The sequence below is a fragment of the Natrix helvetica genome, assembly GCF_964273705.1.
Source record: "Natrix helvetica genome assembly, chromosome: 1".
Lineage (NCBI taxonomy): Eukaryota > Metazoa > Chordata > Lepidosauria > Squamata > Natricidae > Natrix > Natrix helvetica.
The window spans coordinates 106,460,041-106,475,345 of NC_138548.1; the positions used below are offsets into that span (position 1 = coordinate 106,460,041).

A 15,305-nucleotide genomic window follows, 5' to 3' on the forward strand; every position below is an offset into this window, starting at 1 on the left:
TCTTATCTTGTAGAGCTCGAGGACGGTCGGAATTGGAGAAGGCACATTGACCAACTCCGTGGCCGCCTCTCCAACCACTCTTAGACAACCAGAGGTAACTCCTGCATGAGTTATCCAAAGTCCTACCCAAACAGAGCAAACACAATCCTTCCACAGACAGCTCAAGCCCGAGGGTACCGGAAAATGTATCTGGTTATGTTGCAGGCCCGCAGCGAGCTCCGAGCGAACCGGCTCTGGAAGCTCCAGCCATGTCCTGTGAAAGGTTCCAGGAGCTTCCACCAAGCAGAGCTGCGGAGCAAACAGGTCCGTCCGACCTGTCCAAAGAACACCCTCCAACTGAACTGTGCAGGTCTGGCAGAGCTACCCAAAAGTCCGCAATACCTGCGTGACTACGTAACGAGGGTCATTATTCTATCCAAGAGGGGAGGGATGTTAGATACTTGTTTCAACTACAGTGGTTTCCACCAAGGTCCTCTGTTCCGGTGGGAACAGGGGTTTAATCCTATTGGTTGAAGGGTCTGACAGCTCCAATAAAGGGGCTTCTGTCAGACTCAATCTTTGCTGGATTGTTCTTACTTGTTGTACTTAATAAAGAGATGTTGTTGCCTTTAGCCTTGTGTGCCTTTCCATTACCCGATCTAACAAGATACATTTCTTTTCATCAGAAGGCAACCTAATATGTGATATTCCAGATGCATCAGTGCTGCAACAATGCATTTCAACATACTTTAATTGAAAATATACTTTGAGAAGACTGAAAAATGTTAGATGGTCAGATTCATTTCCTATGAAACATTTGGGTCTCTATTACAATTTAAACCTATTCTCCACATATCCGATTACAGACAGTGATATTCAAATGATAAGGACCTACAACGTGGTTATTTTCCATCACCTTCCCAATTTTATCTTTGGGTGTATAAAAGTAAATGCTTAATATTAAGCATGGTCCTCCTATAGTCAGAAACAATATATTTGCATACAAAGATTCTCATGCTGAAATCATGTTCCACTGGAATGAACAGGATTGACTGAAATGGGCCTTGTACTCAAGCTGTTCTCTGAGGACTGTTTGCTTAAAAGATAAATTAATTTGTTTGTGTCCAGTGACTGACTGGAAGAGCACAGAAAACGCAGAACTGATAACTGGGAAGACGAGGCATCTGACAATCATTCTGTGAAGAAGTCCTTCTTTAGAAAATCTGGCTAATAATTATTCCTTTCCAATAACAAAAAGCTTTGGATTGCTGAGCATTCGCCAATAAACATGCCACAGCCTGTCTCCCCTTTTTTGTTGCCTTTTTTCTCCTAGTTCTTAAGCTGTGAAACTCATTTTACTGAAAATTAAGTGCTTTAAAAGACATTATGACAGAGCTACATTCTCCATTGTTTTCACAATCAAGTAGAAACCCTTACATTCAGAATCATTCTTTTTACTTACTTTTCACTTCTACCTAGATTTGCACTGTAACAGAAATAATATCATTTCTGAAGTTGCACTACAAAGGATTATTCTGTTTAACGCCTTATTAAATATGTTTTTTTCCTAATCTCTTTGTACATAACCACAAAGCAATTCTAGGTTTTAAAAGGTATTTTACAATCCAGTAACATAAAGCAAAGTTATTGCCAAAATAGCTTTCAAATATATTCTATTTACTTATGAGAGAAAGTGATTCGGAATGTACTATCAGCTTTTTAAAAATCAACTAAAATTAGATACTTACTAAGGAAAATGCTTAATCACCCTACAAATATAGTTTTGCTTACCTGATTCTGCCATTCCACACCAACAGGCTGAGCAATATTATCAGCTCTTTGGGTACTAATTCCTGCTTACTGGATGGGTATTTTTCTCTTGCTGGATTAATAATCAACTTTCTAGATCAGTTCATTTGCAATTCTCCTTTGTTAACCCTTTACTTCACTTTTCTTTGCAACCCAGAAATTTTCATTCACAATTTTAGGAATAACCAAATAATAAAACCAGCAATAAATTGCACTACTGCAGGATTTATTTGAAAATGTTAAAACCTGAGACCAAAAGCAAAACTATAAATAGTGCAGAAAGTACTTACACATTAAACCAACATTCCTAGTTTCCTGTTCTTGTACTCTAGTTACACGAGTAACCAACACTGTTCAACACGTTCTGTCCAGCTCTTCATAAATTCATTGATTCTGGACCCAGAAGCCAATACAGCAACACTTGCCAGTACTTTCAAATATAGAATAAATATGACTGACTATTCCTATGACTAGTTAGCTGCAAAATTTTCAGTTATCAGTTTATGCAAGGCTGTCCATCTGTCTTGGCAGAGAGAGAAAAAATGTTAAAGCAGCCAGGGGCAAGGAAAAGATAAGAAACATCCAGAATCACTTTTTTTTTTCAGTTCAAATGAGGCCAAGTTGATAGAAAACATAACTATTGTTAACGTTTGTCTGCTGCCTGTGATGTTAAGCACAATAATCAATAGTCAATTCTCAAAAAGGTAACTTAACTCAGAATTACAATTGCAATGCACATACATTGAACCACTTAATATGCACTCAGTCATACTCTATTCCTCAACTGAAGTAACGATACTTGTCAGAGTCTGCCTCATTTTTAGTACTCTATGTTATTGTGAACAACTCTTATTGTATCTATTGGTTTGCTTCCCCAGGTTATACCAAAGGATACATTATACCACAACAATTCTGAATCAGTCGCAAATACTTAAAAAATGCATTAAAAATCTGAGACCCTTTACTCCCCTGGAATTGAAATTTCCTCAATGATCAGACCAGCTTTATTCACGAAGTTGTGACCACTGAAGCATCCCCAAGGTCGTGGGATCATGATTTCCTATGATCCCTGCCTGCTTCTCACAAGCAAAGTTACTGGGCAAACTGGCAGGAAGTCAGAAGTTGCTCCTACTCCCACTTCTTTTTTGCATACCTATGGTCATTCTGTTTATATGCTTAGGCAAGGAAAGATTGACTTATTACTGAAGTTCATTCGCCACTACAATATTTTTTTTATTTATGATATAGACCTGTGATGGTGAACCTATGGCATGTGTGCCAGAGGTGGCACATAGAGCCCTCTCTGTGGGCATGCGTGCCATCGCCAGCTGATCTTTGGGTTTCCGGTGCTGCTGTATGTGTGTGTGCACATTCCGTTTTTGGCACTTGGCGCCAAAAAGGTTTGCCATCACTTATATAGACTCTTCTTAGATGAACATGGGACCATCCAGCTTTGGGGTAAAAAAAAATATTGTCAGCCTAAAATTTAATGTTCATTCAGATCACATCAAACTGCACTATGTTTCTCTCAAAGGATGACCCATGGGTCACAGCGTTGTCCAGTCATAATTAACAGAGGAGGAAAATTAGACCCTAGACTGTGGAGCAAAAAAGGGGAACAAGCTAGATCCTTAGGTAGGGAGGTCATGAAGGAAAGATGAAGGCAAAATCTTGGGTTGGGTTTGGCAGTAGGAAAAGAGCTGAGAAAGTAGACAAGCAGCAAAGATGGTAGGACTAAGAAGGCAGAAAATAGCCAGGCACAGGAAGGAACATACTGGAGTTTTTTGGGGCGGGCAGAAGCAAAGAGCGGGGATCCCAAGATGAAGTGGAAAATAAACATAAGAGCAGAGTGTTAGGAAGAGGAAGCAGAGAGCCAGGTAGGTAGATGAATACGCACTGAGAAGGAATGCAGACCTGAAACAAAGAAGAAACCCAATGGATTGGCCCAGGGGAGAAAGGGCAGGCTGATCAACTCTTTGAAAACCCATCAGAAATCCTAGCTATTTGGCTCTTTTTAGATTTCCAGCCAGTTGTTGGTTTCAGAGGCTAAAAACTAGATTTGTTTGGAAATACAGGATGAATTTGCGCTGGTTGAGATGAAAAAGAAAGAAATGAATTAGGATGCTCTGGCCAACTAAGGTGCGAAGTTAAAGAAAAGGAGTAATGGAAAGTTCAGCCTTGCTTCTCCTTTTTTAAAAAGCAGTGAGTTCGTTTTAGGGAGCCCTGGGCAAAATCCAGAAGATTGCAGCCTGTTCACTTTAACAAAAATAATTTCCCTGCAAAAAGCATGCTGAAGCTGTTTTATTAAACAGCCCTGAAGTGCCTTTATGTTCCCCACAGACAAAGAGAAAAATCTCTTCAAGATCAAACCTCACACAAAGAGGCTTGACCTCCTCTTCACACAAAACAAGTAGTGAATGTATACTTTTACATGGGAGTAAGGGGCTTTCTAACAGCAGGTTTTAAACTTATTTGCTGTATTGTTTCCATCAGAGGTGGAAACTGCAGACAAAATGTTGTAAAGTCTGAAGGCAAACCTCCTTCACATTGTAGTGAATATTATTCGTTGCGGATTTGAAAGCAAACCTTTCTAAAAAGCCAATAATGTGAGAAAGCACAGCTGCTAAATTTATTGTTAAGTATCGCATCACTGATACTCCGGGGGATTTTTCTTCATGGGAAGAAAGCTTAAATAACATTTTCTAGCACTTTGGAGTGCTTTCTGTATATGTGATGGCCTACAGAGGCGGTAGGGTACAAAATCACACAGGAACTGTGGCTTGGTACACAAGCTTCATCTTTTGTTTTTTTCCAGACTATGGACACAAATAAATGCAACTCTGTTTAATAAGAATGAACTATAGCTATCTTTTGTGCTCCAAAAGGTATATTATCTCTCTTCCCTGTTTCACCTGACTAATCTGGAGGTATTTGTTCCATCACCTGATTTAGAAGTTGGCTAGAAATAATAAAGACAAAACAATCTGCAATTGTTACATGAGACAACAGGCTTTCATGTCCTTGAGCTCACCATGACCTTTCACCCTTCCTATCCCCAATGGTCTTTCCTAAGAACTAAAACTACACTCAGACTGAATTCCAGATTGTCAAATAAAGAGCCCTGGCCTTTCAAAACAAACCAATTTTTACACCAAGGTGGGGAGAAACACAAGTCCATTGTTCCCTCACAGATGGAAGTTAGAGTTACTAAGGCAACAGCTCTAATCCTCCTTTTAACCACCTTTTTCACATCACTGGACTATCAAGTATGCTACCTTTTAACTCATAAGCTCAGAAGCTGGTAGTCTAACTGGCTGCTCTAATTAGCTACGATTTTCACAGTACAGACAACATGATGAGCTAATCGAAATTTGCAAAATAATGACGTACCTCCAGCAAATATTCCTCCTCCTGAGGCCCAGTCTTAGAATAACAATAATGAGACCATTATTAGAGGAGGGCATTAAAATGCTGCACTGCTGCTAAACAGAGAACTTAATTGTTCTGGTCTTGTCCATTGAATCAACAACCTATTGTTGCGATCTTGAAAAATAAAGGACTAGAGAATGGGTGCCATAATGATTGGTCTGCTCTGCCATACCAGCACTCTGCAGAATTATTTTTCCTTTTGAGACTCTTGATGGACTAGTAGTTTGGTTTAAAAGTAATATAAAAGGCAATTGTTTTGGATAAAAAAAAGTTCTATTTATTGAAATCCTTAGAAGCGGTTGCCAGGATTGTTCATGACCCCCTGAGATTCTGTTTTAAAAACCACAGACACAGGAGTACTACTATTTGAAGAAGACTGTTGCTACTGCCTACGTTACACCAGATATCATTGCTCATCTAGCTACTGTAATGAAAGAGGACACTTTGTTAGCCTTTCTAGTCCCTTAATAAAGAATATATTTCTATTGGACACATTCAGTTAATTAGGAAATTGGGGAATTACAAAACATGATTTATTCAAGATACAACCTTGAATATTCATATAATTACTTAAAATTCAGCATTCTTTTTGATAAACAATGCACACATTCAACCATTTCTGGTACAATATTTCATCATCAAAAGTAATGCAAAATACAATTCAACTTTTTTTTCCAGTTTCACTATGTGATGTCCCACAAGAAAGGCAAATATTTCCTCCAGACATAACAGAAACAAAAAGCAGGGGACTATAAAGAAGGAATAAAAGGAATTCAAAGATTCCTTTTCCATTAGGAGAATATACCACTGCTGTTGTACCAGACAACATTTCTGCTAGCTCCCTCAGTCCACTGTAGCTAAGGTCTCATATGCCTTATCTTCCAACATGCCAGCAGGTGCCAAATCCTCATAAAAATGCTTTTTAACAGTATGCAGTGCTGCAGCAAGAATATACAAGTGAAACTTTTATTCATAACCTCTTGATGTTGTCTAGTGGATGAATGACAGATGGACAAACAGACGGAGTGTGTGTGTGTGTGTATGTGTGTGTGTGTAATGAGTATAAATAAATGTATAAATGTATAAATTAAAAAAAACTTTAGGGAAATTGCTCTAGATACTGAATTCTAACCATTTAAAATCAATCTGAGAGCTTTGAGATAATCTCTAATTAAGCAATTCCTTGGAAGTTGGTGATCTCTAAGTGGATACATTTATTAGACATAGTCCTTCATGGTCTTTCTTTCTGCATTTATAATTCTTTGTTCTTTCCACTCCAGTAACTGACTAGTTACAAAAGCATTTGACTGAACTGCAACCCAGCTTTTGCTCCCTCCCAAAAGAGGAGGGACAAAGCTGTTCACAATAAGCAATGGAGGGAAATGGTTGTGACAATGGATTTTGCAACCAAAGGGAATATATTAGTAGTATCTTACAACAATTGCAAATTGTTGTCAGACCCAAATTTCTTTGAGACCTTGAGAAAGTTTAAAGTAGGTAGTTATCATGCAGTTATATATATATGTGTGTGTGTGTGTGTGTGTGTGTGTGTATATACATACATATACATACATACACACACACACACACACACACACAAACACACACACACACACACACACACACACACACACACATATATATATATATATATATATATATATATATATATATATATATATATATATATATATATACACACATACATACATACATACACACACACACTAACAATATAGTAATAAGTATCATTTTATTAACCTATGGCCATGCATATACAAATTTAGATAATAAGAAATCAATGATATATATATACATATACAAACAGACACGCACACAATATATATACACAAGTATATAGACAAATATTTGCAAGGTTGGAAGTCCAAAGTCAAAACAAATAGGAATAATCAGATTTCAGCTGCATTGTGGAACTACCTTGAAACAAACATCTGATATTTTCATAAGACGTTTACTTTTGACTGCTATACTTTTATCTCTTTTTTAGAAAAGCATTGTTTTTATACCTTGAAAGATTGGTGTTTTATTAGGAGAAATACTTATTTTCATTGTATACAAGCTCTTGGTCATAGAATCATATTTCCTTTAAAGTCAAGTACCTTTTTGTGATCTGAAAAACAAAATACATTAATGTATTAGACTGTAAACAAGATATCTTGTTTTATACAATACTTTTGTTTTGTTTCATAGCTTCATTGTATTAGGCTAAATTAATTAAGCTCACCATTGTATATGTTCTCTTTTCATTAAGTATTTTGTTCTGAGTGTAGCAACAAACTCAAATAAGGATATTAGAACTCTACACTGAGGAAGAGCAATGTTAGTTAGATTAAATGTATTAATTTTATACAAGATTTATTAATATTATACTTCATTTATTTTTTAAAAAGTCGTATTTCAAGATTTCCACAAACATTTCAAAGTCAACATTAATCTGAAATATACTTAAGTACTTAAAACTGTTGTTTTTATTATACAAAACAGATTTTAAAAACGGACATTACAGGAGAAAACATAAAGATTTTACATTATTTAGAAAAGCTAAAAATAGGAAGAATAAAAGCCAAGTTGCTGCAGAGTTTCTCTTGTTAATTTCTTTAAATAATTAGTTTCACTACAAGAAATATTTCACCAAAAATATAATGACAACATGAAGGGCCATGTTGAATTGTTCTCCACATTTTCCTCCCTTTATTTTCAACAGTGTAGCTCCTGGGGCTATACAAGTAGACAAAATAGCAAAGCCTTTTTTAATCTTACCCCGATCAACTGAACTTCTCTTTCTCCAACACAGCTTTGTGCATGATATCTTTCTGATAGTGTTTCTTATTTAATTAAAACAGACACTGACAGAAGGACATGGATTAGAACTGTAATGATGCATTTACTTAGATTAATCGGAGTCTCCTTTTGGAGTAATGGCTTAAACAAAGAACAAAAGGGAATTGTTATGAAACAGCCTTTTATCCTAAGCAAAGGTCATATTATGAGGTTTTTAATTTTGTCATCCTCTGTTATATCAGGCCTCGCTACTGGAACATGAGAAGTGCCCTTTTTAGGTTTTCAAAGCCCATTATTATAATATAGCCATTAAAGCTGCAAATTAAAATGTCTGATTTTAAAACAGGTTGCTTAGCTTTCAGAACTCTCTAATTAGCATGTTGTGCATTGTTGTGAAGGAAAAACGACTAAAACACTAATGACCACTGCCAGGTGACCGCACTGCTGCACAAAGTAATAAACCTCTTTTTCAAGTCACATAATGAATTATCCAAGCTGGGGTCTCCCCTACATCATTTTACACATAAAGAAATACATATATCCATTCAGGGGTTATTATTGTGAGATTTAATTTACTGTAGCAGAAAACAAACCCAATTCTGAATGACAGAAGTAACATTAAACAATAAGGCAAAGGACAAAAAAAAAACATTCAAGGAATCAATAATACAATTCTCTAAATTTCTACTCACATCCACTGAATTGAATAGGGCTCATGTCTGTGTAAATAAATTAAAGGGTTGTATTTATTTTATTAGCCTAACCTCACTTCCCCAGAATCCCAAGCAGCTAACAAAAATGGAAATATTTTAATTAAAATCCATATTTAAAATTACACAGACTCTAAAATAATAATTAAGAAATTCAAAAGGCTTGGTTGAAGAGAAAAAAAAGTAAGAAGGGTGATTTTAATACTCCTTTTCTATTAGTGCCACTATCACTTAAAAGTATGCATTAGTGTATCTATGCAGTAGCCTAAGAGTGAATCTTCTGCTATGCGATCCTATCAAGACAGATAGGAACTTAAGGTTTCTAGTAAAATTGAGGTTTTTGTCTCCATAACCAGAAAAGTATAATTTCATCTGGTTCCAGTGGCATAGTTGCAATGCAAATTATTGTTAGTCCCAAGGGGTAGCCATGGTGGCACAATGGTTAGAATGCAGTATTGCAGGCTAATTCTGCTGACTGCCAGAAGTTCGATCCTCACCTGCTCAAGGTTGACTCAGCCTTCATCCTTCCAAGGCTAGTAAAATGAGGACCCAGATTGTTGGGGGCAATATGCTGACTCTATAAACTACTTAGAAAGGGCTTAAAGCATTGTGAAGCAGTATGTAAGTCTACGTGCTATTGCTATTACTATTTTGAAGGACAAATATACAGTATGTGTATACAAGTCTTATTACATGTTGGCCATCCCCAATAACTTGTAAGCTGAATGTTTAGCTTTTCTTCTTATGCTTGCTGATTGACTGATTGAACTTATATGGCTACCCAGCTACTCTGTTGATCCTTGGCAGCTCACCACAATCAATAAAACAAGAATAAAAGCAACAGACACAAGACCAAACTATTACCCATCTGATTCAATCCCCGCCCTCTTCCAATGGTTTTGGGGAAGAGCCGGGTCTTCATGACCTTCAGAAAAGTTAAAAGAGTAAAGATCCCTCCTTGAATCTCAAGTGGGAGGCTATTCCAGTGGGGTGATAACAGAGAAGGTGCACATCCAAGATCACATCAGTTGACAGCAATTAAGGGAAGGGACCTGGAGCATGTCCTTTTTCTCTGACCTAGTGAGACATAACCTCAGGAAGAAACAGTCCTGAGAATAGCCTGGCCCATGTAGGCTTTAATGATGATAACCAGACTTTGAAGTGCACTCAAAAAGTAACTGGAAGTCAGTGCATCTCACACAACAGTGGTATACATGGGAAAACCACAGGGTACCCAGCAACTACATTGCACTAGTTGCAGCTTCCAAATGGTCTTCAAGGGCAGCCCCATGTAGAGTGATTGTAGTAAATCAATTGGAAGTGACTGATATGAGTGACATGACCAAGGCCTCCCAGTACAGGAATGGGCACAAGTGGAGGACAAGATGAATTTGGGCAAAGTCCCACCTAAACAGCTGCCACTTTCCAGGAGGGGCCCAAGTCCAGGATAATCCTGAAATTGCATCCTAATTCTGGTTCAATTAGGAGAATGTTACCCCATCCAAAGTCAGAGATATCAATTCTCCTGATCCCAGGGAGCCAAAGATCCATGATCATTCTGTCTTGTTAGGGTTTAATCATAGCCAGATTCTCCCCATCCAGATCTTATTGCCTCCAGGAACTAATGTAGGATCAGAACAGCATCACTTGTCTTGGTAGAGAGAGATAATTGGTAGAGAGAAATAATTGGCTATTTATGATACTGAACCCCATGATAGCAATAGCACTCAGATACCGCTTTACAATGCTTTAAAACCCTGTCTAAGTGGTTTACAGAGTCAGCATATTGCCCCCAGCAATCTGGGTCCTCAATTTACCCACCTCAGAAGGATGGAAGGCTAAGTCAACTTTGAGTCAAATTTGATCTACCAAACTGCTGGTCGCCGGTGATCAGCAGAAGTAGCCTGCAGTACTGCACTCTAACCACTTCACCACCATGGCTCTTATGATATTGAATGACCTCACTCAGGGGCTTCATAAACTATCAGAATGGAACTGAGATAGAACTTGCCTTCATTTCCCTTTTCAGTCTTTAAAAATGCAAAATATAGATATAACATCTCTGTATTTTAAAAACTGCCTGTATACATGTAAAGTTAAAGACCCATCTAATCTATACCAATAATCTTTAACATATATGGCCCAAATGTTGACAGATCAGCAGATAGGAATCCTAGGAACTGTGTTTCAGCAACACATAGAGAATCACACAGACCTTTCTGAAGTAAAGTTAATAGACTGGAGAAAACTGATTAATGGTTACTGAACAGAGGTGAAATTTGCTTTTTTAAATAAGAGATATATAGGACCAACTGTGCATAGCAAGTAGCTTTAATGATATCGTACAAACCAGAATGAGTAAATGTCTACTCAAAGTGCCATATTTAATTTTGGAAGATGATACATATAAATGCAAATGGCACTACATCACAGAGGCTTGAACGTTACTACAAAATGATGGATTTCAGACCTAGGCGGCACTATAAGTATTAAGTCATTTTCACATATGTTTAGTTGATGCTCAGTCAATGGTGACCTGCAGCTGATTGTCTACCAAAACTACAGTAGATCTTCAGTCAAATTCCAGCTATAGCATTAGCTGGACTTATTCATTCAGACATGCAAATCATCTCTCACTGGGACAGCTATTAAACAAATCAACATCCATCTTTGATCTGTTCTGAATCAAAACTGTATGTTTACTCAGTTGGTAGCTGTGATGTAAAAAAGAAGCTGAGATATCACACTTTTGGAGTTTCATGAGAAACAAAATCTAGAGTGTCCAAATCATCAAAGCATCTACTCATAAACCTTTCAATGAATTTAGTAGTAGGTCAGCACTAAAGGAATTACAAGAATGGGTCATAAGAGAGAATATGTTAAGGACACTGTGTAATGTGAACGAATGCCTTCTGTGTGTAACTCAATACCCACGAGCCTAAGCTAGCATTTGAAAAGCACATTTTGATTTAATAAAAGTCAAATGTTGAAACACACACCACAGTCGTTTTAGCAAATAAGTAGAAAAATATGGGGCCAGTCTCCCACATGCAACATGAACATTGGCTTTAAACTTAGAATTGTTTAGATAGTAAATTAACTGTGTTGCTTAACCTTCACTGGATAAAAAGCCTTCCAGCCAATATCTGTATCCATTCAGCATTAGAACAATGAGCTCCTGCCTAAGCATAGTACTTAGTGTCCTGCGGTTTTTATCGAATATCCATATATTACATTAGTGTACATAGCACAGTAGCAGTAATTTAAGAGTTCAGCATAGCAGCCTGGTAGGATCAGGCTGGCATAACAGCAGTTAGTAGCGTGGCAAAGTACAAACAGTAACAAAACAGTTACACAAATTCAGGGCTCATAATGCTATGGAAAAAGAATAAGAACTGAAATGGATTTCACGTAAGGAAAGACCAGATTGTTAAACTACAGAAAGCATCTGTCTTTTATATAGGCTACCCTTTAGGAAAGGAATTGACAGTAATAATCTTTGGTGATTAACTTTACAACCAAAATTCTGTTCACTGTCCCAGTTTGGATGCTCAGTCTCTGTCTGAAACTCAGCTAAGCCAGTCAAGATAGGAGCATCTTTGTATCTATGCCACAAATAGAAAAAAGAAAGCCAAGCTATGTACCTTTGCAATAACCTTTTTTTTGTGAAAGGGTTATGTTTAACTTGAACTGTTGTGATACACATAAACAAACAGTAGTAAACTTTGTTGCACAGAGCAGCTTGATGTTACTACTCCAAGTAAGAAATAGTAAGAGGGTTTGAAATCACTAGCTATGTGGTAACTTGATTGATTGGTTTATTTAGGTATTAGCTCAAGAAAAATTGAATTTATTTTCCAGTCTACCATGATGTTGCACTATCACATTGAACAAATAAGATACAAAGCTGCAATCGTGCCTACAACTAGCTGCCTAAGACCAATTCAATAGCAAAAATAATTGCAAACTAGTATGTCTAGAGCTGCACACATTTCTTCCTGTAGGCTATGCATGCAACTAATATATCTATGATGGCATGGCTATTTTTCATACTTTCCATAATAAAATTAAAATTACAAAAAAACATATACTGTATCTGCCCCACAGACATACCCAGTCCTCTGTAGCGGGAGTCTCCAAACTTGGCAAGTTTAAGACTTGAGGACTTCAACTCCCAGAATTCCTCAGCCAGCATGTCTTAAAGGTGCCATGTCTGGAGACCCCTGCTCTATAGACGTATGAATGCAGTGCTGAATTAATTAATTATGAGGTGCAAAAATTGGAGAGTGACTTCAGCACAATCTTAAAACAACTTCAGGTTATTGATGGGGACATAGTCATTTAGTACAGTACATACTAAAAGAAAAAAGAGGAAATATGCATTGTGGTGTCACCAGCCAAACCCATACTTTCATGCTTTAGTACATGACACAACATCTTTACATAACTCATAGGATTTGTGACACCACAACGTATCTTTTATTATTTGCCCTTGCTTCACCCCAGATACCTATATACGGGTTCCTGTATCACAAAGTCATAGTGTGGCTTGATTGTGGCTTGATCTAATGGGTAAGTTTAAATATTTTTTTTATGAAAAAAAAATTTTTTTAAATCTTATGAAGAAGAATGACTCTGTATTATAACTGTGGCTTGATTAACAAATGGCACGTGTTTCAAAACTCAGCTCTTGTTTAAAAATCTTCTTTTCATACTACAATTTATTAATTAGTCTCAGTTCTCCTCTGAGTAGCAAGTCATGACTTTTTTTTATGAAGGATGAACCAGTGATGTCAGGTAGTATATGTCAAGTAGTAGGTTTTCAGTATTTAAATGGTAATAAATCTTAGCCTTCCAATTCTGGCACTAAAACATTTTGTCTTTCTCTTCTTTTTAATCTTGGACTATGATCTATTCATCCATAAACTTTCATAAATAGTATGTTGTCTCTTTTGAAAGACTATTGTTGGGGTTATAATGCATGTAAATAACCTAGCTCAGAAGCATTTTTTGAAAGTTATTAAATAGACTCTCCAAAAGCTATCAACCACAGTTGTCAATACAACAGTAATCAAAAAAGTCTTTACATTGCCTTAGTGAAATTGCAGTGATGCTAACAGTGAATCAAAAAGAGGCATGAATTTGGGAAGTCATTATTTGGTGTTTGTTTATTTATCAAATTTATTGCCTGCCCATTTATCACAGGGTAACTGTGGATGGCTACATAGCTATGTATTTCAACCTCCATAATTAACAAAATAAAGACCTTTAATTAAAGTTGTCTTAGATATTTTGCTCCAGGTTCCTCCACTATAAAAAGATTTAAAGATCTAAAGTAGGCAAATAAAATCTATCTGGCACCTAAAAGGCACTAAAACTGATGCATTCAATGTGGATACTGTCTTAAAATGCTCCTGTTACAGGTCACCTTTCATATAAATAACAGAAAACCTCCAAAAAGGTTCTCAAAAGGAGTGTTTAGTATATGACAAAGGAATAAACAGTCCCAATATGCTCTAGCATGAAGCCATTTATAGTTTTAAAGGTTAAGATTTTATAATCTTAGAAAATTATCTGCAACTGTATTTTTTTTTCTGACTAGATTTTGAAACTACTTTGTAATTCATTAAACTCTTCTACTAATCTCCAGTGCCAAACAAAGACTGTATCGTTTTAGAGGATGCTAAATCCCTAATTACTCTCCCTTAGTACTTCATTTCTCCCTCTGCTCCCCCATTCTCTTTAAACCATTCTTGTTTAATTTATTGTTCTAATTTGGTCTTCTAAACCACTCTAAAGTAAAAATGCATAGCTTTTCCTAAAGAAAATAAACTGAAATGGTACACAGTGGTTCATGCAAAATCTTGTTGAAAACCTCAAAGCCTTACTAACCCTTCAAATAACAGCCTATAGAACATAGGAAGGCATTTGGTTTTGTTGTCTACAAATAACTAGTCAAACATGGACAATGGACCATAATAATAAAAATTATGACAAAAGACACCTGAGAGGGTAGCAGGCAGCTTTTCAAAGACTCCTCTTGAGAGACATAATTCAGCCAGACAAGGTGGAAGGCCTGAGGAAAGACTGCAGTATGCTTTTTAAACTGACAACTAAAATCAGCTGCACCACAGGCCAAAATACATCAGAACTAGGACAGTTTAAAAAGCAGAAGAACTCATAGCGCTTAACTTTGAAAAACGAAGGTTTCTGAAAGGGGAGTGACTGTGTCATATGTTTAGAATCAAACTATACCCATAAACTTGAGAGCTAATTGGTACAATGTGCTACAAATTATTTGCATGCTTCGGGTATGTTGTTGTCATACAGACAGGGCAAAGAGGAACTCTTTGGGTATCTTCTTTATGAGGATATTATTATAATTGAGGAGAACTACCGCGTAAACCTAGAGTGATCGAAATTTCTATTGCATGGGCACCAAATAAAGCGTAATGCAGATAAGCAATCACATATATCAGTGGTGGGTAGGTACTGGATAGGTAGTGGGTAGGTTTGGCCGAGGAGGTAGTCACTCGGCCTGCCATGCCCGCGAACCGTTTCTATCGGTGGCACCAT

The 15,305-nt window shown here is 36.9% G+C and overlaps 1 protein-coding gene across 18 annotated transcripts in view; it reads right to left on the reverse strand.

The window, feature by feature from the left end:
- The window catches only part of SOX6 (SRY-box transcription factor 6), a 489,348-nt gene that overhangs the window by 337,235 nt on the left and 136,808 nt on the right, over positions 1-15,305 (reverse strand). Inside the window, exon 4 of one of the 18 annotated variants that reach the window (XM_081937698.1) lies at positions 7,245-7,348. The exons of 14 other annotated variants lie outside the window; for them this stretch is intronic. The gene's annotated coding sequence lies outside the window, so the exon portion shown is untranslated. Of the gene's footprint in view, positions 1-1,770; positions 1,881-2,078; positions 2,215-7,244; positions 7,349-15,305 lie in introns of those variants that run through there. 3 more of the 18 variants (XM_081937689.1, XM_081937697.1, XM_081937705.1) reach the window with 3 other exon arrangements.